The sequence below is a fragment of the Pseudophryne corroboree genome, chromosome 12 (genome assembly GCF_028390025.1).
Source record: "Pseudophryne corroboree isolate aPseCor3 chromosome 12, aPseCor3.hap2, whole genome shotgun sequence".
Lineage (NCBI taxonomy): Eukaryota > Metazoa > Chordata > Amphibia > Anura > Myobatrachidae > Pseudophryne > Pseudophryne corroboree.
The window spans coordinates 138,117,798-138,142,834 of NC_086455.1; the positions used below are offsets into that span (position 1 = coordinate 138,117,798).

The 25,037-nt window shown below is 45.0% G+C and overlaps 1 pseudogene; it reads right to left on the reverse strand.

The window, feature by feature from the left end:
- Positions 1-11,410: 11,410 nt before the first annotated feature.
- LOC134979973 (uncharacterized) lies at positions 11,411-13,063 on the reverse strand (annotated as a pseudogene).
- Between the last annotated feature and the right edge of the window lie 11,974 nt (positions 13,064-25,037).

The window sequence follows — 25,037 nt, forward strand, 5'->3', positions numbered from 1 at the left end:
CAGGGTATCTCTACTGTGGTGGCTGCAGAGTGCCCATCTTCAAGAGGGCCGCAGGTTCGGCATACAGGACTAGGTCCTAGTGACCATGGATTCCAGCCTTTGAGGCTGGGAGGCAGTCACACAGGGAAAAAATTTCCAGGGACTTTGGTCAAGTCAGGTTATTTCCCTACACATAAATATTCTGGACCTGAGGGCCATTTACAATGCCCTGAGGCCGGCAAGGCCTCTGCTTCAAAACCAGCCGGTACTGATCCAATCAGACAACATCACGGCAGTCGCCCATGTAAACCAACAGGGCGGCACAAGAAGCAGGATGGCGATGGCAGAAGCCACAAGGATTCTCCGATAGGCGGAAAATCATGTGTTAGCACTGTCAGCAGTGTTCATTCCCGGAGTGGACAACTGGGAAGCAGATCTTCTCAACAGACACGACCTCCACCCGGGAGAATGGGGACTTCCTCCAGAAGTCTTCCAATAGGATTGTACACCATTGGGAAAGGCCACAGGTGGACATGATGGCGTCCCGCCTCAACAAAAAGCTATAAAAGATATTGCACCGGGTCAAGGGACCCTCAGGCGATAGCTATGGACGCTCTGGTAACACCGTGGGTGTACCAGTCGGTTTATGTGTTCTCCCCTCTGCCTCTCATACCAAAGGTACTGAGAATAATAAGAAGGCGAGGAGTAAGAACGATACTCGTGGATGGCCAAGAAGAGCTTGGTACCCAGAACTTCAAGAATTTATATCAGAGGACCCATGGCCTCTGCCACTCAGACAGGACCTGCGGCAGCAGGGGCCCTGTCTGTTCCAAGACTTACCGCGGCTGCGTTTGTCGGCATGGCGGTTGAACGCCGGATCCTGAAGGAAAAGGGCATTCCGGAGGAAGTCATTCCTACGCTTACTAAAGCCAGGAAAGAGGTTACAGCAACTCATTATCACCGCATATGGCGAAAATATGTTGCATGGTGTGAGGCCGAAAGGGCCCCAACAGAGGAATTTCAACTAGGTCGATTTCTGCATTTCCTGCAAGCAGGAGTGACTATGGGCCTTAAATTGGGTTCCATTAAGGTACAGATCTCGGCTCTGTCGATTTTCTTTCAAAAAGAACTAGCTTCAGTACCTGAAGTTCAGACATTTATAAAAGGAGTGCTGCAGAGTCAGCCCCCGTTTGTGCCTCCTGTGGCACCTTGGGATCTCAACGTGGTGTTGAGTTTCTTAAAATCACATTGGTTTGAACCACTAAAAACCGTGGATCTGAAATATCTCACGTGGAAGGTGGTTATGTTATTGGCCTTGGCTTCTGCCAGGCGAGTATCAAAGTTGGCGGCTTTGTCTTGTAAAAGCCCTTATTTGAGTTTCCATATGGATAGGGCAGAATTGAGGGCTCGTCCTCAGTTTCTCCCAAAAGTGGTGTCAGCGTTTCACCTGAACCAGCCTATTGTGGTGCCTAGGCTACTAGGGACTTGGAGGACTCCAAGTTGCTAGACGTTGTCAGGGCACTGAAAATATATGTTTCCAGAACGGCTAGAGTCAGAAAATCTGACTCGCTGTTTATCCTATATGCACCTAACAAGCTGGGTGCTCCTGCTTCTAAGCAGACTATTGCTCGTTGGATTTGTAGTACAATTCAGCTTGCACATACTGTGGCAGGCCTGCCACAGCCAAAATCTGTCAATGCCCATTCCACAAGGAAGGTGGGCTCATCTTGGGCGGCTGCCCGAGGGGTCTCGGCTTTACAACTTTGCCGAGCAGCTACTTGGTCAGGGGCAAACACGTTTGCAAAATTCTACAAATTTGATACCCTGGCTGAGGAGGACCTGGAGTTCTCTCATTCAGTGCTGCAGAGTCATCCGCACTCTCCCGCCCGTTTGGGAGCTTTGGTATAATCCCCATGGTCCTTACGGAGTTCCCAGCATCCACTAGGACGTTAGAGAAAATAAGAATTTACTCACCGGTAATTCTATTTCTCGTAGTCCGTAGTGGATGCTGGGCGCCCATCCCAAGTGCGGTTTATCTGCAATACTTGTACATAGTTATTGTTAACTAAATCGGGTTATTGTTGAGCCATCTGTTGAGAGGCTCTATTGTTTCATACTGTTAACTGTGTTTCATATCACGAGTTGTACGGTGTGATTGGTGTGGCTGGTATGAGTCTTACCCGGGATTCAAAATCCTTCCTTATTGTGTACGCTCGTTCGGGCACAGTACCTAACTGAGGCTTGGAGGAGGGTCATAGTGGGAGGAGCCAGTGCACACCAGGTAGTCTAAGATCTTTCTAGAGTGCCCAGCCTCCTTCGGAGCCCGCTGTTCCCCATGGTCCTTACGGAGTTCCCAGCATCCACTACGGACTACGAGAAATAGAATTACCGGTGAGTAAATTCTTCTTTTTTTCACCTTTATTTGACCTTTGAGGTATGTTATGATCATTGTATATTGAGTATGTGGAATCTTAATGATAATATACTAACTGCGTCATGGGATGGAGACTTTACTGATAAGGTGTAGACACACCAGCATGTGTGCTCTATATAGAAGTAATTAATCATATACTTCCAATTAATCTAAATGATAGAAAAATTAGACCAGAGGTAACATATGCCTGTTTTGAATCAAGGTCAGGGTACCTGATATATGATGGGCTAATAGTAACCCTCTATAAAATAGTCCAGTTGTCAGATTAGCCTTAATATCTCTGACATGAAGGTGTTTCATACACAAGTGAACCATAAAATGAGAGGTTTCTGAGATCAGACCCCTTTCTTATATATATTTTCTATTATGATAAGGTTAGATACTAATTAATGATAATTAACTCATTAGGTCTTCCCTGTGTGCATGAAGGTGCTGATCCTTTCTTTCATATGAATGCTTCTATTTTGAGCTCAATGAAATTTGAATTACCTGATCCACAAGGTATGTGGTGCATTATTCAACCTCTATTGTTTAACGAAATTTAGATACATGATCCCTTTAAGAACCTATTATATTCCTTATTAGGCTGAATCCATGTTTTTATTTTACGCCTCATTGATGTTTTGAAGCCCCCGTATGAACCAATTCGGCCAACGGTCTAGGCTTGTTACTCTATTGGATAGACACTGCTATCTAAGGTATGTCTAACGTTCAATAGTATTTCCGGTGGACCACAATTATTAATAATTTTTCAAGGTCTATATTAATCATGTAAGACTGTCAATTGTTCATTCCATGTTTTGTTTTTTTTCTTGTCTTACCCATCCTTGTTCTTTCGGACTGTTCGTATTTTTTATGTATTTTTATAATGTATTGAACAGTTGTTCTATAACTTCTAGACACACCCCTGATGAAGTCTAGTTCCTAGACGAAACGCGTTGGGTTACCATATTTCTTGTTGATGTTATCTCCGAATATTTAATGAGGAAGAATAAGGACACAACAGAAAGTTGCCTACATTCCTCTATATCCCATTGATGGATCTTTGTAGAAGAAATTACATCTTAATGTCTATGTAATAATGATGGACACATATGCTTCTGTATAATTGTTTTAATACATTTTTATGAAAAGAACAGTCCGTTATACGTTTTTATAAAAAAAAAAAAAAACCTGTACAAACATTGATTGTGAAACCTGTAAAGGAACAGTCTATATATAAGGGTACTTTTAATCCCTGGGCGCCATTTTTTTTATATCATATTTTATATATATATATATATATATATATATATATATATATATAGAAATGGTCTCCACGTGCGGCACTCCTGGGTACAAAGTATACAACTCTTATATCGGCATATAGGGTAACGTTTCAGTGCCCCCTTCTTTTATTATATCGGCACTTTCATCAGACAAACACATACATAATAAAAATCTTACCTAAATAAGTGCTCCCATCACCAGAACGCCAATCGCCGGACGCCAGGCTGTTCGGCGCACCCGGTCTCATCAACAGTGACGTAATTTCCCAGACACGCCTCACACGGACGGGCCGGTCCATAGGTCACCACCCAGTGTACTAAAAAATGATATACAATACATAATGCAAGTCTTAAGCTGCACACAATTTACAAGTCTCCCTGTTTTGCAAGTTATAAGACATTCTATTGGATTTAATAATGATTAAAAGATATATACTTTTCAACTTTTAAACTGGAGACATAGCAGCAATTTAGCCATACATAAGGCTATGGAAGAAGCTAGAGATTATAATGCCATAAAACAAGCCCTTATAGGATCACATATATGTAACGGAAAGAGCCTTTAAAGAACGTATGGCTGCGCACCGTAGTGCTATTAAGGCAGCCATTAACAAAGGGGGCAGTGAACAGCCCGTGGCCCGTCATTTCTTTATGGCAAGACATCCTTTAAGCACCCTAAGATACCGTATGATTGATCATATACCCCCAATGATCCGGGGGGGCAATAGATCACTCAAATTACTTCAGCGTGAGTCTGAGTGGATATTTAGATTAGACACACTTAGCCCTAAGGGGTTAAATGAACACCTGGGCTTGAATTGGTTTCTATAAGCCTTACATCTTATTAGATATGATTATTGTAATAGTCTTCTTATATAAGGGTACTTATAATCCCTGGGCGCCATTTTTTTTATATCATATTTTATATATATATATATATATATATATATATATATAAAATAGCTTCGCTGACCCCCCCCCCCAGCAGCAGGGAAAATCATCCATGGCACTGCAGGACTTGTAGATTGATATAAATTTAATGCAACGTTTCGGGACCCAGAGTCCCGTCATCAGGCTACAACAGATAAATATCTGTTGTATCCTGACGACGGAACTCTGGGTCCCAAAACGTTGCATTAAATTTATATAAATCTACAAGTCCTGCAGTGCCGTGGATGATTCTCCCTGCTGCTAGGGGGGGGGGGGGGGTCTGCAAAGCTGTACATGATTTACCAAGGGCACGCAGGCAGCGTGTATACCACGTCTGGGGTGCCCATCCAGATAGATACCACTACCTCTCCTCTTGATCCTATACCCTCACAGGTCAGTAAAACTTTGTCTCCTGTGCTTATCCCAACCTTAACTAAAATCTGTAATCTCTCTCTCTCTACTGGTATCTTTCCCTCTCTGTTTAAACATGCAGTCATTACTCCCATTCTAAAAAAACACAACTCTGACCCAAACACACTCTCTAACTACCGTCCCATTTCTCAGCTACCCAGTCCCTCCAAGCTACTTGAGAGGCTTGCCTACACTCGCCTTACACACTTTCTTAACTCGCACAGCCTACAGGGCCCACTTCAGTCAGGATTTCGTGCCCAACACTCCACAGAGACGGCACTGACCAAAGTAGTGAATGATCTAGTCACTGCTAGATCAAAAGGCCATTACACACTACTTATTCTTCTAGATCTCTCTGCTGCTTTTGACACTGTTGACCACTCTCTTCTCATACAAACACTACAATCCCTAGGTCTTCAGGACACAGCCCTTTCTTGGTTCTCATCCTACCTATCTAATCGCTCTTTCAGTGTTCACTTCTCTGATTCTACCTCCTCTTCTCTACCTCTATCAGTTGGAGTACCGCAAGGCTCAGTCTTAGGTCCTCTGCTTTTCTCAATCTATACCTCCTCTCTTGGTAAACTAATCAGCTCCTTTGGATTTCAGTATTATTTGTATGCTGATGATACTCAAATCTACCTATCCTCCCCAGATTTGTCACCACCAGTATTGGCTCGTGTCACTGGATGCCTGTCTGCCATTTCATCTTGGATGTCATCTCGCCACCTCAAACTCAACATTTCCAAAACCGAATTAATTATTTTCCCACCAGCTAAGAGTAGTTACCAACCTGATATCTCTATAACTGTTGACAATGCAACTATCCACCCCACCCCACAAGTTCGTTGCCTAGGTGTCACCCTTGACTCTGAACTGTCCTTTGTTCCACACATTCAATCTGTCTCTAAATCATGTTACATGCACCTTAAAAACATATCCAAAATACGCCCTTATCTTACACAAGACACTGCAAAAACTCTAATCCATGCACTCATCATCTCCCGCATTGATTATTGTAATAGTCTCCTTACTGGTCTTCCCAAACATAGGCTATCACCACTTCAATCCATTTTAAATGCAGCTGCGAGGCTAATCTTCCTCGCCAGACGTTCTTCATCTGCTGATCCGCTCTGTCAGTCCCTCCATTGGTTACCGGTATTCTACCGTGTCAAATATAAAATACTTTTACTTACATACAAGGCTATTAACCAAACTGCACCATCATACATCTCCTCACTCATCTCAAAATATCTCCCTACCAGACCTCTCCGCTCTGCACAAGATCTGCGTCTCTCATCCACATGTATTACCTGTTCCCACTCAAAATTACAGGACTTTACCCGGGCTTCACCCACTCTGTGGAATGCACTCCCACGCACAATAAGACTCTCCTCTAGTCTCCAAACCTTTAAACGTTCTCTGAAAACTCATCTCTTCAGACAAGCCTACCAAATTTCAGACCCACACACATAACCTTCACAGCTTCCCTATCAAGTTACATCCCCTCTGTACAGTCCACATAAACTCACATTTTGTCTTCCAACATTGCTGGGTGATCATATCATATAAGAACCTAGCAACCTGGGGAACCATTATGTGACAGGTAGCATCTATCCTTGTGTATCAATGCCTATTTCCCTATAGATTGTAAGCTTGCGAGCAGGGCCTTCCTACCTCTGTCTGTCTGTCTGTCTGTCTGTCTTTGCCCAGTTTTGTTCTATAATTGTTGTTCTAATTGTAAAGCGCAACGGAATATGCTGCGCTATATAAGAAACTGCTAATAAATAATAAATAAATAAATAAATAAATAAATAGATAGATATATCTATATATCGAGACCAGAATAAACCCCGGCACTCCGGACTTACGTTTGTCCTGCTCAGGTGCCTTTCCCTCAGAGCTTTTCGTCACTGCTTTATATGATCCATATAGTGGGCGGCACTCAAAGACTTTGCAAACAAATAGGTGAACAAGCCCCGCAGGGCAAACTTTTAATGTAACGTTTCGGGGTATTCTCCCCTTCCTCAGACAACAAAAATCAACCAAACAGTGCAATAAATAAAGTAATTTACCTCTTACCCTCCCCTCTCCAGTGTGTCACCAGGCGTTCACGGACGCCGTCCTGCAGTGGCGCTTCCGGCCTCAGGTCTCCCGTCGCGCCGGAAGTGACATCACCCGCTCGGCCCGGCCCCGGTCGCCATGGTTACACACTGTGGAGTAAACAGTGTGTAAAATAAGCAGAGTGCACATCCACAAAATAATAAAACAGTGCCAAACATTGCATATATCATAAAAACATTCACAGACACTTACGTAAAAAATCGTTCAGATACCTGTGCAAAAAAATTAATTCACAAACATTAAGATGCTCAAGTGAGCACTTCATGTTCATTATAATCAAGGTAGTAATTTTTATTATGAAGGTAGTGTTTAGATAATTCCAGCAACATTATAAAATATAGAATTCCACAGGTCCATTTTTAAATTTAAATTTGATTTTTGGCCACCAGAGGGCAGTAATACCTTATAGAATTATAGCTTTCCTTTATACAGATTAGATTAAGTAAAGGACAAGGAGTCAATTAATTGTTTTATTTATCACAGGTTCACCAGTCCCTGGGAAGAAGGGACATAATACAGGTTGTTCACTATAGAAGCACAGTCTATGACACAATAATTGCGACCAGGCCGAGCGGGTGACGTCACTTCCGGCGCGATGGGAGACCTGAGGCCGGAAGCGCCACTGCAGGACGGCGTCCGTGAACTCCTGGTGACACACCGGAGAGGGGAGGGTAAGATGTCAATAATACCGCATTCAGATCGCTAATGCAGGATCCTACCCGGTAAGACAAACGTGTACTTACTGGGTGGGATCCGGCATTTGCGCTCCTCTGCTGGCTTTCCGACCCGGCAATATACCTGGTCGGTTGCCATAGCAGCGGAGCAGCAGCAGCAGGTGCGGGGGTGGAGGCGGCGCTGGGAGATGAGCTCATCTCCTGCGCCGCCTCTGCCTATGCTGTGAATGGGAGCCGATTCGCATCGGAACGGATCCCATTCACACTGCGCCTGACCCGGTAATCAACCTGGTAAGAAGTGAACCCTTCTTTTTTACCGGGTTGAATTACCGGGTCAGGCGACCCGCTATTTCCTTTGAGGACCTTTCACATCGCACACGGACCCGTTTCGACACGGCAATATGCCGTGTCGATACCGGGTTTTCAGTGCGATGTGAAAGGGGTTTTACTTTATCTATTTATTGCACTGTTTGGTTGATTTTTGTTGTCTGAGGAAGGGGAGAATACCCCCGAAACGTTACATTAAAAGTTTGCCCTGAGGGGCTTGTTCACCTATTTGTTTGCAAAGTCTTTGAGTGCCGCCCACTATATGGATCATATATTTTTATATATATATATATATATATATATATATATATATATATATATACTAGGTGATTCATTGCGCCCTACGGGCGCTCTTCACACCGTCGTAAGGGGCTATGCCCCCGTAATCTCCCCGGAAAAGTTAAGGTGTAGAATAGTAGTAGTATAGTTAGTATTGGTGGAATAGGAGGTTTAGTCGTGGATAGATGTAGTATGACAAAAGGAAATGTCATGGTGAATGGGGTTCAGGGTATTGTGAGTGGGTGTCTGCAGGGGAGGGTGTACAGAATGTGGAAGGAAATGACATGTATAGTGAACATGGTTGGGTAAGTAAAGTATGTGAAGAGATGTTTTAAATGTGAAAAATTTGTTTGAAAACGACATTTTTAGTAAATTGTTGGTCTCCACCAAGGAGTTGTCCTTGTTGTTCTGTAGGTGTAATGTGTACTTTGACGTGATGTGCATTGCGAGAGCGTGATAATGCAACGTACAGTTGGCCATGTGAGAAGACGGATGTTTGAAGAAAAATTCCAACGTGATCAAAAGTTTGTCCTTGTGATTTGTTGATGGTTATAGCGTATGCTGGAATGATAGGAAACGGTCTACGGCGTAGGATAAATGGTAATGTAGTGTCATTTGGAGCTAAATCAATGCGTGGAATAAAGACAACGTCCCCGTGGTTGCACTGGGAAAGAATTCTGCACTGTATGAAGTGGTGTGCCAGGTGTTCCACGATTAATCGTGTGCCGTTACACAATCCCTTTTGTGGGTTAAGGTTGCGTAAAAGCATTATAATGACTCCTTTTTTTAATAGCAGGACATGTGGAGGCATTCCTGAGGGTGTTTGGTTGTGTAGAAATTCAAGAGGGAAGGTCAAAGTGTCGTTTGGATCTTCTGTGTCCACAGAGTCTGCGCTGTAATAAATGGTGGCATAACATTGCCAGTCATTAAATCAATTATTTTTCGGTTCATGTCGAGTGTGTGTGCATTTGTGGGTGCAAGAATGTCTCGTTTTGCAAGGTCATCCTCCGACATGTCGTGTAGATTATGAAAAATAGTTTCTATAAGATCGTCCTGGGTGACCATATTGTTAGGGTCTCCTGCCCTGTGCTGCCACGTCGTCATGGCAACCGGGAGACAAGTGCTAGCGGAGTGACCTGAGCGCAGCTGATACTCCGGTTCGGGTCTTTTGCTGTGCAGTGGTTATAGGCTCTGTGCATGGCAGGGGATCCGGTGCTGGTTTTTGTGCTCACAGTCTGTGAGGTCTGAGTGGGGCGTGGACAGCACCTACTTTATAAGGCCTCTTCTCAGGGTAAGCAGATGCTGCTGAATCTTTGTTGGTTAGTCAGTTTCTGAAAGTTAGCCAGTACTGTGTAGCTTTGTATTTGTTTGTTGCTTACTGCAAATAGGCCTGGGGATTTGGTATTACACTCTGCCAATCCAGACCTAGCAGTAAGACTGGAGTCAGTCGTTTAGCTTGCTGGGGTTCTGTTACTACTCTGTGAACTTAGCAAGTTTGCGGCTGTATTCTAAGATTTGCCTGTCTAATCCTGTCTCACTTTGCTAGGTGTCAGGGGTCAGTTTAGTGGCAGTAAGCTGAACCTGTGCACTGCAAGTGAGAATTAGGATTGTGGAGACTCTCCTTGTGTCTATCATTCCATCTCTGACCAAGGAGTTTACTGCCACACCCGTTGGTAACCCTTTAGGGTTTTGCTGTTGCCCTTAGCAACAGCATTTCGGGTTCTCTACGTATTAAAACACAACATCTTGCTTTTCTCATCTGAGCAGTTCTAATACAAGGGAGATACCCAGTTCCTTAGCCTCTGGGCTTCTCTGTTCACTTTGTGTGTATTTTGTTACCCTATCACCTTCTGTGTACGTTATGTCATATTCCCCAGTCTGTCTGTAAGTCCATTTGTTTTGCATAACAGTTCAAACACCAGTACATTCCTGCAGGCACTGGAGTGCATAACAGTCCTGACACCAGTACTTTCCTGCAGGCACTGGTGTGCATAACACATATGTTGTGGGACTTGAATGGTGGTATTGTCGTTGAAATTGGGGTTTGGTGGGAGGGTTCCCATTCCAACGTGTAGAAGCCATGGATTGTGTTCCTCGTCTCCCTCTGTGCGCATGTTGGTTGTAAGAGTGAGTTGAGCGAAATGTTTCCACAGGTGGCTTGCTTTAATGCAGCATTCAAGAATATCACTTTGGGTGCCTCGTGGAACAACTGGAAGTGTTTGTCGGAAATCCCCCCCTCCCCCCCAAGACGATAACTTTGTTGCCAAATGGTGTGTTTATGTTCATGATGTCACGTAGGAGTGTGTCAATACAGCGTAGTCCATGTTTTGGGAGCATAGTAATTTCATCAATAATGATGAGGGTTGCTTGACGTAAGATTTGTGCTTCCGGTGAAGTTAGGCGCAGGGAAGAAACGGAGGTATCAAGCAGTGGTACAGGAAGTTTGAATCCGCTGTGAACAGTGCATCCTCCTTTGAGTAAGGTAGCGGCAATTCCAGAGGTTGCAAATGGCAGTACTGTGTTCCCCTTTCCTCGTATGTATGCTATGAGTGTGGTGTAGAGGTAGGTTTTTCCGGATCCCCCAGGCCCATCCAGATAAAATTGGTGGTTGGTAAAATGACTGTTATCCACTGCCATGATAATTGTGTTGAAAGCATGTAACTGTTGGGGGTTGAGCATTGCAAGGCGTTTCTGAGCTTCCTGTGACTCTTCAGTGAGATTATAGAGGTCTTCAGGTGGTGGCTGGCCCTGTAAAATAGGCAAAACAAGCACTGTACATGAAAATCCATGTTGTTTTAGAATAGTGTTAATTTGGTGTAATGCTTTGTTTTGTGCAATGTTTGCAGAATTGTGTTGCATAAAGTCAAGAGTAAGATCCAGTAGGTGATCTTCCCACAATTGTAGTGGTTGCGTTGGCTGACAAAAGCAGCAGATGTATGAGAACATTTCCCTTAACTGTTTAGGCATAAGGTAGGTGCCTCCATCTGTTAAGCAGTGATGCCATTCGTCATCGGATGCAAGTAGTCCGCGAGCAAAAGCAGCGGCTTTAAAAGTTTCATATTCGACATTATTGACTGTGCGCAATGATTGAAAACTGATTGCACCGGGAACATGCAGAAGTAACATGCGTAGGTAGAAGCGTTCTTCATTTTTGAGACTGACGGTATACAGTACATTCTTGCCACAATTTTATCACCTCCTCGTTTTCTTTTTTGCCAAAGTCCATGTGTATAAACGTAGTAATGTGGAATGTACAGCCATTGTTGTGCATGGGGGTCATGTGCATTGAGGTCAAACCAGGATTCAAGTTTAGTTTTGCCAGTTTGGGCTGCAAGGAGGGCTTCTTCCTCATGTCCGTGTTCAAAGATGATTGTTTGCTGGTGAGGTAGATGTACTGGAAGTCTTATTACAGCGTGTGATCGTTTGTGCATGACATATTCTCGTAATCGCCAAATAGCTTCTGGAGGGCTTACATAGCGACAGTCAATAAAATGTTGTATTTCATTGTACTGCTGCTCTGGCTGACCATTTGGATTTATGACCACATTAGCACAATCCAAACCCTTAAAAATTTACTTGTAGATGTACTTAATAGCGTAAAGGGATGTGCAAACTTCCACATTTATGTGTGCATTGTACTTTAGGGCTAAGTATGGATTGTATGGTACAACATTTTGGTTGGACATAAGTACGCCTCGAACTTCAACAATTGGTTGAGATCGACGTTGGTACACAGGATATGTATGACGGTGTATGATGGTGTTTTCATTGAAATCTTTTGGAAATTGCTTGGTACATTTGCCATCTTTCATGCAGGGTGCTCGTGGATTAGATGTGCCGTATGGACCATGTAGCATACAGCGGGTAATGATTTGTCTTAAAATTGGAGTTTGCACATGTGGTATTTCTGCCGAAACAAATTTATCAATTCTTTCTGCAGTGGTAAATTTATCTTCAGCTCTTAGTGCAAGCAGTATGTGAGCGTGTGGAAGGCCTCTTTTCTGAAACTCTATAGTATAGACAAAGGATTTTGTTTGTCCAAAAAGGCAATGCTTGGTGAGGTCATCCATAAGTGCATCAAGTTTGATTTTGAAGATGCGTGCAACTAAGTCAGGTCTATCAGAAGTTTGTTCGCCTGGTTTTAAGTTGTCTATTATTTCCGTCCATGTTGGATTAGCAGTGAAAGTTATGAAAACATCTGGTGCTCCCCATTTAGAGAAAATAGACATAGCGTCACAGCAACGTTCACGCATATGTCTTGGGGATCCCTCAAAGCTTGATGGTAGAATAATGGGAACACCAGGTGGTATGTTATTATAGTCTGCGATGTTTGCAAGGTGGTCAGCTAGACCTTGATACTGTTCTGCACATAATCGTTTTTGATTGTGGCGAATGTAGTTTAATCGATTTGCCTAAACCTGAAGATAGGAATCGACTAAGCACTGTTGTGTTAATTTGCCTCCTGACATTATGGGGCTGAATTCATCTCGAATAGCTGTTAAAGCGGCTTTGTATTGCAACATGCTAACATAGTTGCGAACTTGATTGAGTTGTGCTCCACTGTAAGAATGACATTGCCAATTCGGTTGCCATCCAGGTTCCCCATAAGGGAAAAAAAGTGCATATGTCATAGGATCCATGTTTGGGCTAAGAATGTTAAGGTTAATGAATGGCTGGTTTGGATCTTCAGGATTCTTAGGATATATTCTTATGTCTCTTTGGAAAGGTGGTTCCCATCTTCGTTGACAAAGATCATGGCAACTTCGTTGGATGTGGGAGTGTTGTATCGTCTGTAATCAGAGTGGCGATCACGTCTGAGGGCCATGCTAACGACTGGAACTTGTTCTCCTGTTTGAGCTGCAAGTAGCAGGTGGTGTTTATGAATGTTACTAATGAGCTGGTAGCTATGTGCAAGGCGATTGTGTTTGCGAAAGAATCTATCAATTTGGCCCATGATTTCTGGTCGACAGTCATCATTAGCGGCATGTTCTTCACGAAAGTTGGCAGCTTGTGTGCTGTCTATAACATATAGCTGTGCAAATTGTGGAGCTTGATTGTTGATGGGCTGTAGGTGTGAAGTGCGATGATATGGCTGTCCGTGTACTTTGAAAACGTAAGGGCCTTTTCCTGGTAAAGTAACAATTGTAGCTCCCATTGAAGCAAAGGAAACAGCACTGTTGTAAGAGCGTATGTTGTCACGAAAATGAATGCGATTGGGGTTAGCTATGTCAGACAGTAATTGACATAGAAAATGTGGATACTGTAAATCAACGTCATTGATGTCTTTTGGCTTTGGCAACTTCACTTTCCCTTTTTGGCAACAGCTTGTAAATTTCCCATCAGATGGGCGTTCGCTTAGAAAATTGTGAGCTCCACAGAAGTGGCACATGACGTTAAAAGGTCCACAAGTGTGTGGGGTGACCTGATGGTGTTGTAACGTAATGTTTTGATAATGTATAATGGGAGTGTTTAACTGCGGAGCGTGTAAATGGAGTTCAGAATGTGTTAAAGGTGTTGGTGTAGTTGTGGGTATAGTTTGGCGAGTGCGGCTACGCTGCTGATCATGTGCATGTGCATTGCGGCGTAAAGTGGCTGTTTCTAAAGTTTTGTCTTGGAGTCTTCTTTTGTGATGTAGTGCATCTTTAGTCCGAAGTGACTGAGCCTGTATTGAAGTTTGTTTGTGACGCTGAAGGCGTTGAGAGTTTGCATGTCTAGCTCTTTGGAGTGTAGTGGTCTCCAATGTCTGGATTAGTACTCTGGCTCGTTGAGATGCAGCTTTTGGTTTGTCGACGTGTTGTTGCTTGTTCCACTGTTTGAAGATTATGTATTTTTTGGCGAGATAGTGCTTTATTGGCTAAAATGGCACTGCACGAGGCTTGGCTTTGTTTAGCTAGCCATCTTGCCTGGCGTTCTTTGTTTTTGCGTTTTTTTCGTAATACGGGATCCTCATCTACATCCATAGTAATCTAGTGTTGAGTACATAAAAATGTTAGTGGTGAAAAAGATTTGTGGGGGCTTAGATGTGTGTGAAGGAGAGTGTTTTGGATGTAGTTTTTTTGTGTGAACTGCTTGGTAATGGGGAGTCGAAGGGGAAATGTAGACAATAGAGGGATACACACAATTTACTTGGTAGTAGATATTAGTACAGTGTGAAGAATTAAGGAAGGTGCAGAGACATGGGGGTATATTTACTAAGGTCCCGATTTTGACCGAGATGCCGTTTTTTCATCAAAGTGTCATCTCGGTAATTTACTAAGCAATAATCACGGCAGTGATGAGGGCATTCGTAATTTTTTGGAAGTCCAACCAAAAAAATACGAATGAATACACTATCGGTCAAAACGCGGCTGTTTAAGTATGAATCTCGGTAATTTACTAAGAAGTGCAAAGCGAAAAAAAAAAAACACTGCCGTGAAAAATTACAACTCGTAAAAAAGTGCTAAAAAAAAACAGACCTGCTTTTTTAATCCGTGATTGTATAGGCATGCAGGGATCCATGAGATCCGTGCATGTATATCAGTGGGAAGGGGTGGGAAAGTGGTTATTTTCTTAAAAAAAATTGCGTGGGGTCCCCCCTCCTAAGCATAACCAGCCTCGGGCTCTTTGAGCCGATCCTGGTTGCAGAAATATGGGGAAAAAATTGACAGGGGTTCCCCCATATTTAAGCAACCAGCATCGGGCTCTGCGCCTGGTCCTGGTTCCAAAAATACGGGGGACAAAAAGAGTAGGGGTCCCCCGTATTTCTAAAACCAGCACCGGGCTCCACTAGCTGGACAGATAATGCCACAGCCGGGGGTCACTTTTATATAGTGCCCTGCGGCCGTGGCATCAAAAATCCAACTAGTCACCCCTGGCCGGGGTACCCTGGGGGAGTGGGGACCCCTTCAATCAAGGGGTCCCCCCCCCCAGCCACCCAAGGGCCAGGGGTGAAGCCCGAGGCTGTCCCCCCCATCCAATTGGCTGCGGATGGGGGGCTGATAGCCTTTTGTGAAAATGAAAAGATATTGTTTTTAGTAGCAGTACTACAAGGCCCAGCAAGCCTCCCCCGCATGCTGGTACTTGGAGAACCACAAGTACCAGCATGCGACGGAAAAACGGGCCCGCTGGTACCTGTAGTACTACTACTAAAAAAATACCCAAAAAAAGACAAGACACACACACCTTGAAAGTAAAGATTTATTACATACATCCACACAAACATACATACATACTTACCTCATGTTCACACGAGGGTCGGTCCTCTTCTCCAGTAGAATCCATGGGGTACCTGTTGAATAAATTCTACTCACCAGATCCAGGGTCCCAGGCTCCTCGGATAATCCTTTTGTAATCCACGTACTTGAATAACATTAAAAAACGGAAAGCCGAGCCACGCACTGAAAGGGGACCCATGTTTGCACATGGGCCCCCTTTCCCCGAATGCCAGAAACCCACTCTGACTGATGTCTAAGTGGGTTTCTTCAGCCAATCAGGGAGCGCCACGTTGTAGCACCCTCCTGATCGGCTGTGTGCTCCTGTACTGTCTGACAGGCGGCACACGGCAGTGTTACAATGTAGCGCCTATGCGCTCCATTGTAACCAATGGTGGGAACTTTGTAGTCAGCGGTTGACCGAAAGTGACCTCACCGCTGACCACAAAGTTCCCACCATTGGTTACAATGGAGCGCATAGGCGCTACATTGTAACACTGCCGTGTGCCGCCTGTCAGACAGTACAGGAGCACACAGCCGATCAGGAGGGTGCTACAACGTGGCGCTCCCTGATTGGCTGAAGAAACCCACTTAGACATCAGTCAGAGTGGGTTTCTGGCATTCGGGGAAAGGGGGCCCATGTGCAAACATGGGTCCCCTTTCAGTGCGTGGCTCGGCTTTCCGTTTTTTTATTTTATTCAAGTACGTGGATTACAAATGGATGCTACGAGGAGCCTGGGACCCTGGATCTGGTGAGTAGAATTTATTCAACAGGTACCCCATGGATTCTACTGGAGAAGAGGACCGACCCTCGTGTGAACATAAGGTAAGTATGTATGTATGTTTGTGTGGATGTATGTAATAAATCTTTTCTTTCAAGGTGTGTGTGTATTGTCTTTTTTTGGGTATTTTTTTAGTAGTAGTACTACAGGTACCAGCGGGCCCGTTTTTCCGTCGCATGCTGGTACTTGTGGTTCTCCAAGTACGAGCATGCGGGGGAGGCTTGCTGGGCCTTGTAGTACTGCTACTAAAAACAATATCTTTTCAGTTTCACAAAAGGCTATCAGCCCCCCATCCGCAGCCAATTGTATGGGGGGGACAGCCTCGGGCTTCACCCCTGGCCCTTGGGTGGCTGGGGGGGGGGACCCCTTGATTGAAGGGGTCCCCACTCCCCCAGGGTACCCCGGCCAGGGGTGACTAGTTGGATTTTTGATGCCACGGCCGCAGGGCACTATATAAAAGTGACCCCCGGCTGTGGCATTATCTGTCCAGCTAGTGGAGCCCGGTGCTGGTTTTAGAAATACGGGGGACCCCTACTCTTTTTGTCCCCCGTATTTTTGGAACCAGGACCAGGCGCAGAGCCCGATGCTGGTTGCTTAAATATGGGGGAACCCCTGTCATTTTTTTCCCCATATTTCTGCAACCAGGGTCGGCTCAAAGAGCCCGAGGCTGGTTATGCTTAGGAGGGGGAACCCCACGCATTTTTTTTCTCCGTTTTACAGTGTTTATTTAAAAAAAAAAAAATGAACCCCAGCACGGATCGCACAGATCCGGCCGAGATTCATTGTGATAAAGTCGGCAGTGTTTTGCTAATCACTGCCGTAAAAAACGGGAAAAAAACACGAATGACATCGACATCGGAACAAATGAAAAATCCGAATACGGCAGCTTAGTAAATTAGGCGTAATAAATTCAAAAAGTTGCAGTTTTACACTTTCGATGTCATTCGTGATTGAACTTTGACCTTTTTCCGAAAATTACGAATGTTAGTAAATATACCCCATGGTATCAGAGCCGGCCCTAACCAATATGATGCCCTAGGCAAGATTTTGGCTGGTGCCCCCTAGCACCGCCGCTAGTTCTGCAGGAGATGCTTGGCATGAGTCAGCTGGCAGCTCTGCTAACGTCGGGCGCCTTTTGTTTATGAAAATGCATCTTATTTGCATTACTATGTGGCTAGAATGCAAAAGCAGCTTCTGCTGATTAAAATTATATGGAGCATGCTTAAATTCTGTGTGCGACTGTGGCTGTATCTGCATATGAAATTCTACATTACAGTGATTTCCAGGAATACACTGCAACGTAGCATTTCGTATGCAGATACAGCCGCAGTCACACACAGAATATAGGCATGCCGCATATCATTTTAATCATCAGAACCTGCTGGTGCCCCTAAGCATACCAAATGCCCTAGGCATTTGCCTAGTTTGCCTATGCCTAAGGCCGGCCCTGCATGGTATGTAGGATTGTTGGAGTAGCATGGTGATTGGCAGGGGTATGGAAATGGCAAGAGAATAGACATAGACAACTTGTAAGGCAGTGAGGTGGGTTACAGAGGGTGACATGGATAGTAGCAAGTGAAGGTGAAAGTGAAGGAGTGGAGAAAGATATTTGTGGTTGTGAAAGAGGACATAATGGAAGTAGGTTAGTGTTTTTATGGGGAGACTGGAAGTGGGAATAATACTGATGTGATATAAATGCAGGTTGTTATTGCAAGCATAGTCTTGACCTGTTAGGAAATGTAAAGATTGGAAAAGTTGTGATGCTTAGGTGATGTTAGGAAGATGCATTGCGGAAAGTAGTGTTATAAGGTGTTACAGTCGAGAGGTTATAGGTTGTTGTGTGTGTTATATTACTGTGTGTATGGAATGGTTTTGTGGGTGTGAGTGTAAAAATGAGATGACTGATACAGTGTTATTTGTGGATGAATGAGAGGGAGGGCAGTAGAGAATGTAGTGGAAAAGGAAGGCTATTAGATAGGGAAGGAAAACATAGGGTTACGAAGAGTTGGAGAGTTGGAGTATGTTGGAAATGGTAGGTGCAGTAATTAAAAGTATGGGGTAATGGGTAAGGATAGGTAGTGGGTTGTAAAGAGTGTAAGTAGAGGAAAAGTGGGACAGAAATGTTGAGGTGTGTAAAGTATGTAGACGTATGATTGTGGCTTAGGTTTACATTTATGGGCAATATTAGGGATATAGGGGGTCATTCCGAGTGGTTTGCTAGTTGCCGATTTTTGCAACGGAGCGATGAAGAGGAAAATGCGCATGGTAGGCAGTGCGCATGCACGAAGTATTTTAGCACAAAACTTATTAGATTTACTCACGTCCGTACGAAGAATTTCCATCGTTGGAGTGATCGGAGTGTGATTGACAGGAAGTGGGTGTTTCTGGCTGGAAAGTGGGCGTTTTCTGGTAGTGTGCGGAAAAAGGCAGGCGTGCCAGGATAAAACGCAGGAGTGGCTGGAGAAACGGGGCAGTGGCTGACCGAACGCAGGGTGTGTTTGTGACGTCAAACCAGGAACGAAATGGGCTGAGCTGATCGCAGTGTAGGAGTAAGTCTGGAGCTACTCAGAAACTGGTAAGAAATTTCTATTTGCAATTCTGCTAATCTTTGGTGTGCAATTCTGCTAAGGTAAGATACACTCTCAGAGTGCGGCGGCCTAGCGTGTGCAATGCTGCTAAAATCTGGTAGCGAACGATCAACTCGGAATTACCCCCATAATGCAGTGTAGTAGGAGTAAGTGGAAAGGGTGTGTGCTGAAAAATATTTATTTTTTGTTTTGTGCTGAGGGGTAGAAATGGTGGCATGTTATGTGGCACGTAGTGGTGTACAAAGTGGTAGTGTTATTTTTCTGCATTGGTAGTGTAATATAATGAAAAGAGTGTTGGGAAGAAGGTAAATAGTTTAGAAGTGTGAGAAGAAGTAGGGAATATGTTGTTGAGAAGACCATTAGAAAAGTTTATAAAGTCCTGTGGTTAGAGATAGCAGAGGAGGGGAAAGAGTCAATGGGTACTGGTACCACATCCGCATTGAAACAGAGCTGCGTATTTACAGAAAATTTGTTGGTAGTACAGGTGGCTATACACACAGTGTCCACAGGTATTGCAATTAAGTATACAGTGTCCAGAAGGAGGCATGGTGTAGTTTGACACTGAGTCGTGCGTGCGCATAGAAGCGTATACACAGTGGTAATTGGTAGCAGTGTGGCTTATAAGTAGAAAGACGGCAGGTTATAGGGTTAGTGCAATAGAAAATGTGTATAGTGATGAAAAATGGTTATACACAGTGAGATCAGAGGTAAGGGAGTAGTGTATAAACACAAGGTAGCCAGGGTGTACTGTGTTGTATTGTCCCCGGGCACAGGTAGCAGTGTGATTACAAACAGAATGGTTACAGGTAGCATGGTCACGTACAGACACAATGGAGCATGGTATCAGCAGGGGTTATACACATAATGTAGAGAGATAGGAGAGTAGGTAATACATACAATGGGTGAATGTTGAAGGTACTATAGGTGGTTATACACAAACTGCTCACAAGTTGTAGAGTAGGGTGTGTGGAAATTGTCCACACTATCAGAGTTGGTTAGTCTGAAAAAGTGAGTTGGTAGCCTGTTGAATCTAATATGTGCATTGTGTGTGTTTAGTTTGTGAAGACGGGTGGGTGTTGAGTGGTATAGGTGGGTGTTGGTGTTTGGTTTGCAAGTAGGTAGTATGTGGTAGTGGTCAGGGATGGTGTTGAAGGTGGTGTGCGCAGTATATGGGTGTGTGCATAAGGTGGATGTGGTTTGTGTTTGGGAGCAGCTGCTGTGAAGGTAGTTTGTAAATGTTGTGTGTGGGGTAGGGTTTGGGTGAGTTGGTGGAAGGGGTAGTGAGGTGTTTTGTGTGATGGAGGAAGGGGTAGTGGAGAGGTGGGGTCACAGAGTCAGCAGAGTTTGGCAGTGGGGGTGCATATTAGTAGGTGTAGGTGGTTGGTGGTGAGGGGTCAAGGTTATATGTGCTGGAATTGTGATGGTTGAGTGCTGGCTGGTGGAGGGGGGGGCATGCTATGTATGTAGTGGTTGTGGGTGTTAAGGGGTTGGTGTTGGGGGTGATGGAAAAGGTGTGGTAGGTGGAGGACAGGTGGGTGGCAAGATAGTGTTATCCACAGTTATTAGAGGTCTTTATAAATAAATAGAGTGGTGAGTATAATTAGTGGGGTGTGTACAGACTGTGTTGACAGGGATTAGAAAGGAGTGTAGCCATAGTGCGTACAGGGAGCAGTGAGCTATATACTATGGAATGGGTCAACGTGTGTTGAAAATTCCTGGTTTCATAAGGAGCTGTGAAGTGGGTTTTCACCGGATGCTGTGGCTGGTGGGTGAGTGTTTAGGTGGAAGAGGGTGGATGGGGTTAGGTGAGGCTATGGTTTTGGTTATTGTGTTTGAAGGGGAGGTGAGGGGTATTGGAGGTGTGATGGCTGGTGGAAGTGTGCATGGTGTGAGTAGGGGAGAGTATGAGGTATGTGAATGTGTTATTTGCTGTTAATGTGTAGGGGGTAGTGGTGGGTGGTTTATGTGTGGGGTTTGTCTGGAAGGTATGCTGTTTAAGTAGAATGGTCTATGGACGTCTGAGGTGCGTAGGGTGTTGGGAAGGTGTTTGAGTTGGCATGGGGGTTCATGGAAAAGATGATTATCTTAAAATAGAAAGGGGGTGGTAGCAGTGAGGTGGAGGTGTGTGTCGGCGTTAGTGTGGTTTTGTGAGTGATGGAGTGACTTGTAGTGTGTAGGGATGTTGTTATAGGTAGTGTGTGGTGGATGGGTGTTAGTAAAAATGGAATGTGTATGGTTGTGTGTTAATACTGCGCCAGGTGGAAATGCTTTGTTTTCATGTTGAGAGTGGTGTTGGGTGGGGAGGGGGGTGGAAGGAGATGTTGGTAGGGGTTAGGATATGTTTTGTGTGGGAGCAAGGGTTGGTATTGAGGAGGGGTCAGAAGGGGTGGAGTGTATATTAAATTGTTAGGATAGGGTATGCTGGTGTGGGAAGGGTAGGTGGTTGTATAGGATGGATGTAGGTTGTACGTGATGTGAGTTTGGGGTGTAGGTGAGGGATAGGGTTGGAGGATTAAGGTAATGTTGGTGGGGTGGAGTTATTTGCAATAGGAAGCGTGGATGGTAGTGGTTTGTGGTTGAAGGGTGGTGGGGGAGTGTATGGGTGGGTAAGGGTAACGGTATATTATGTGGTTTTGGGGTGAGTGATGTAGGTGTGGGGAAAAGTGTGGTGTTGGTGTAATGTTGGTGTGTTGGGTTTGTGGTGTTTTAGGAGGGTGTCAGTTAGTGGTATAGGTGGTGGAGGTCCACAGAGTGTGTGTGGGTGGATGGGTGAGGTTATGTTGTGGGTGTTGTGTGTAGGGGAGTGTGTTAGGTAGATGGTGAAGGATGTGGAGAAGGGGTGGTTGGTAGGTATGTGTTTTCTTAGGTAGGTGTATGTACTTGTGAGTTGTGGTGGTCTGGTGGATGCAGAGGTGGGTGCATTGTTGTGTTAGTTATGAAAGGAATGTGGTGTATGTTGGTAAAGTCCATTGTTTTGGGTGCAGTGAGTGGGCAGGGGTTGTCACTACTGGGGTTAGTGTGTGATGTAGTGTGTGTTAGGTAGAGGGGAGGGGTGGTTGCGGAAGGGGTTGTGTGTGTGTGTGTGTGTGTGTGTGTGTGTGTGTGTGTGTGTGTGTGTGTGTGTGTGTGTGTGGGAGGAGTGGTGGGAGAAAGACCTTGTGGATGGGAGTGTTGTTGGGGAGGATATGTTGTTAATGTTGGCTGTACATGGTGTAAGTGGGTGAGGGTTGGTTGTGTGTAGAATGCAATTAGGTTAGGAGTAAGGGATGCTCAGTGTGTGTAGTATAAATTAGTGTTGTAGAGGTGTGTTAAAAAGGGGGTGAAGTGTATGACAGAGGGGGTTGATAGGTCTGGTTGTGTGGAGGTTATTGTGGGTTATGGTGAGGGGACCATGATGTATGTGATAATTGGTATAGGGTTTATATGTGGAGTGTGGAGGATGTAGAAGGGAGAGTGTTGTTTGTGAGGTGTAAATGGGGTGGGCAAGATGTTGTGGGTGGTGGATGATGAGGCAGGATTGTGGATGGGTGTCGTAGGGTGTGTATGCTTGGGGTTAGCAGTGCAGGATGGTGTAGGGAGCAGGAGACATAGGAATGGTAGAAATTGTGGGTGGGTGGTCCAGGAGAAGGGTTGAGGATGTTGTAAGGTGTCATGGGTGGTTGGGTGACATGGCCACTATGGGTGGATGTGGGAGGGTATTGGGGGTGAGGTGTGTGTAGGGGATGGTCTTTGTGGATGGGGAAGGCTGTGAAGGGGTGTGTGGAGGGTTAGGGGATTGGTGTATGTGTGTTACATGGGTGTTAGGTATGGGGTAGATTGGTGGGGGGTATTTATTGTGTGTTGCGATGAGGGTTTGTCAGGTGCCAGCTTTGATGGGTGCGGGGTAGAGTGTGGTCCAGGTGTGTACTGAAGCAGTAGTTGGGTTATGGAGAAGAGAATGAATGTGTTAGGTGTGGGATGGTGTATAAGATGTTGTGTGCGGTGGAAGTTTTGTGGACAGAGTGGTCTGTGGTTTGTTTGGTTGTTTGCAGGTGTGGTGTAGAAAGTGTGGTGAACATGGTGTGTACTGTAGGAGGGTTGACAGAGGAGCCTTTGTAAATGGGCCTGGGTAAGGGAAATGGTGTGTGTTGATTGTGAAATGGTTAGTGGAAGTTAGGTTTACAGAGAGTGCAGTGTATGGTAGAGGTGGTAGATAGGTGGAGGTAGGTGGGGGATGGGTTGGTGGTTTATAGGCAGGGGCATGGGTTGTATGTGATGTTGTTTGCTTGATGTGATGGCTTATTTAGATGGGTGAAGTTGGTGTGGCTGGTGTACTGCTGGGTTGCAGGGGTAGGGGTGTAGTGTTAGGGGAGTGAGAAATGGTGTGGAGATGGGGTTGTGGGGGGGGGGGGGGGGTTGGATGTGTTTTGGTGTGTGTAGATGTTGTTTCCTAGGGGTGAGTGGTCATGGCTGGGTGAGTTTTCCATGTGTTGTGTGTGATTGTTGGGTAGGGTATTGTGCGGTGTGCAGTGGGGAGTGGTGGTGTTTGTGGGTGAGTGGGGTGTGGAGATGTAGAAAGTAGTGTTGTTGAAAAGGGGTTGCAGGAGGGGTGGTGTATTTGTGAAAGGTGGTTGGCAATGTGGTGGTACTGTGTTTGAGGGGTGGCCTTGTGAGGTGCTGTTGTTGTTGTTGGAGAGGCAGGTGCAGTATTGTTGGGGTGTGGTTTTGTGAGGTGGAGTTGTGTTAAGGTGTGGCTGTGGTTGTGGAAGTGCAATGTAGGGTGTGACTGTTTGGGGTGGATAGATGGTGGGGAAGGTTGTGGGTGGTGTCTGGTTAGAGAAGGGTATATGTGGATAATAGTGGTATTGTAGAGGTGCAGTGTAAAATGGTCTATGTATGTGGTGTCAGTGGTGGTGGGTGTCCTGTGAGGAGGATGAGAATTTTTGAGAGTGAATGTAGGTACAGTGAGTGACTGAGGGAGTATATGTGTGTCTGTGTGTGGCCGTGGGTGTATGTGCAATGTTTTGTGTATGGTGGGATTTAGATTGGGGTGTTTGGTATGGTAGAGGGGGTGCATAGGTGGGGTAGTTGGGTAAATATAGGAGGATTAGGGGTAGGGACATAGTTGTTATGTGATTAGTTGAGTGATGTGTTCTGATAGGGATTGTGGAGGGTGTGGAAAGTGTTGGTGATTTGGTACTGGTGGGAGGGAGGGTGAAGGCTATTGTTTGGAGTGGGTGTGTAATTGTGTGTGTAGTGGGGAGTGGGCAGGAACGTGGATGGGGAAAGTATAGTTGGTGTGGGGTAGGGGGAAGGATAGGTGAGTAACCTGCATTGGTTAAAGTTGTTGGAGGAGTGCATGTGTGGGGGAGGGGTGAGTGTGTTTTATGGGGAAATGGGGGGGTGTTTTAGCATGGGATATGTGGGTGGATAATAGCCGTTATTGGTGTATGTATTATTGTGTGGTTGTGGATGTGATGGATTGGCTTAGTTGGTGAAGGTGGTGTGGATGCTGGAGTGGTGTTTGGCAGGGGTAGCGGGTTGTTGCTAGGTGAGGGTAAGATGTGGTGGGGCGTTGATGTGCTGGTGTGGGGAGGGGTGTGGATGTTGGCATGTGTGTGTATATATTGTGCCGTAGGGGTGAGTGATCATGGGGGGTTGAAGGCTACATGTGGTGTGTGTTTTTTTGGTGGAGGGTTATATTTTTGTTGTGTTTGTGTGTGAGTGGTTTAGGGAAATGTGAAAGTTGTGTTTGTGAGAAAGGCGTGGTGGAGGTGTGGGCTATTGTAGAAAGGTGTGTGTTAGGTATGGGGGTAGTGTGTTTGGGTGTTGTGTTTGGGTGGAGGTGTGGGTGTTTTAGAGGTAGGGGCATTTTTGTTGTGTGTGTGGTTAAAAGTGAGGTGGAGTTGTGTTAACGTGTGGGTGTGGGAATGAGATGTAGATTGTGAGTGCTTGTGGTGAGGGATGGATGTGAAGGGTGTGCGGGTGGTTGTGTGGTTATAGAAGGGGACTTGTGGATGGGTAAGTGATTGTAGAGGTGCAGTGGAAGTAGGTGTATGTAGTGATAGTGAGTGG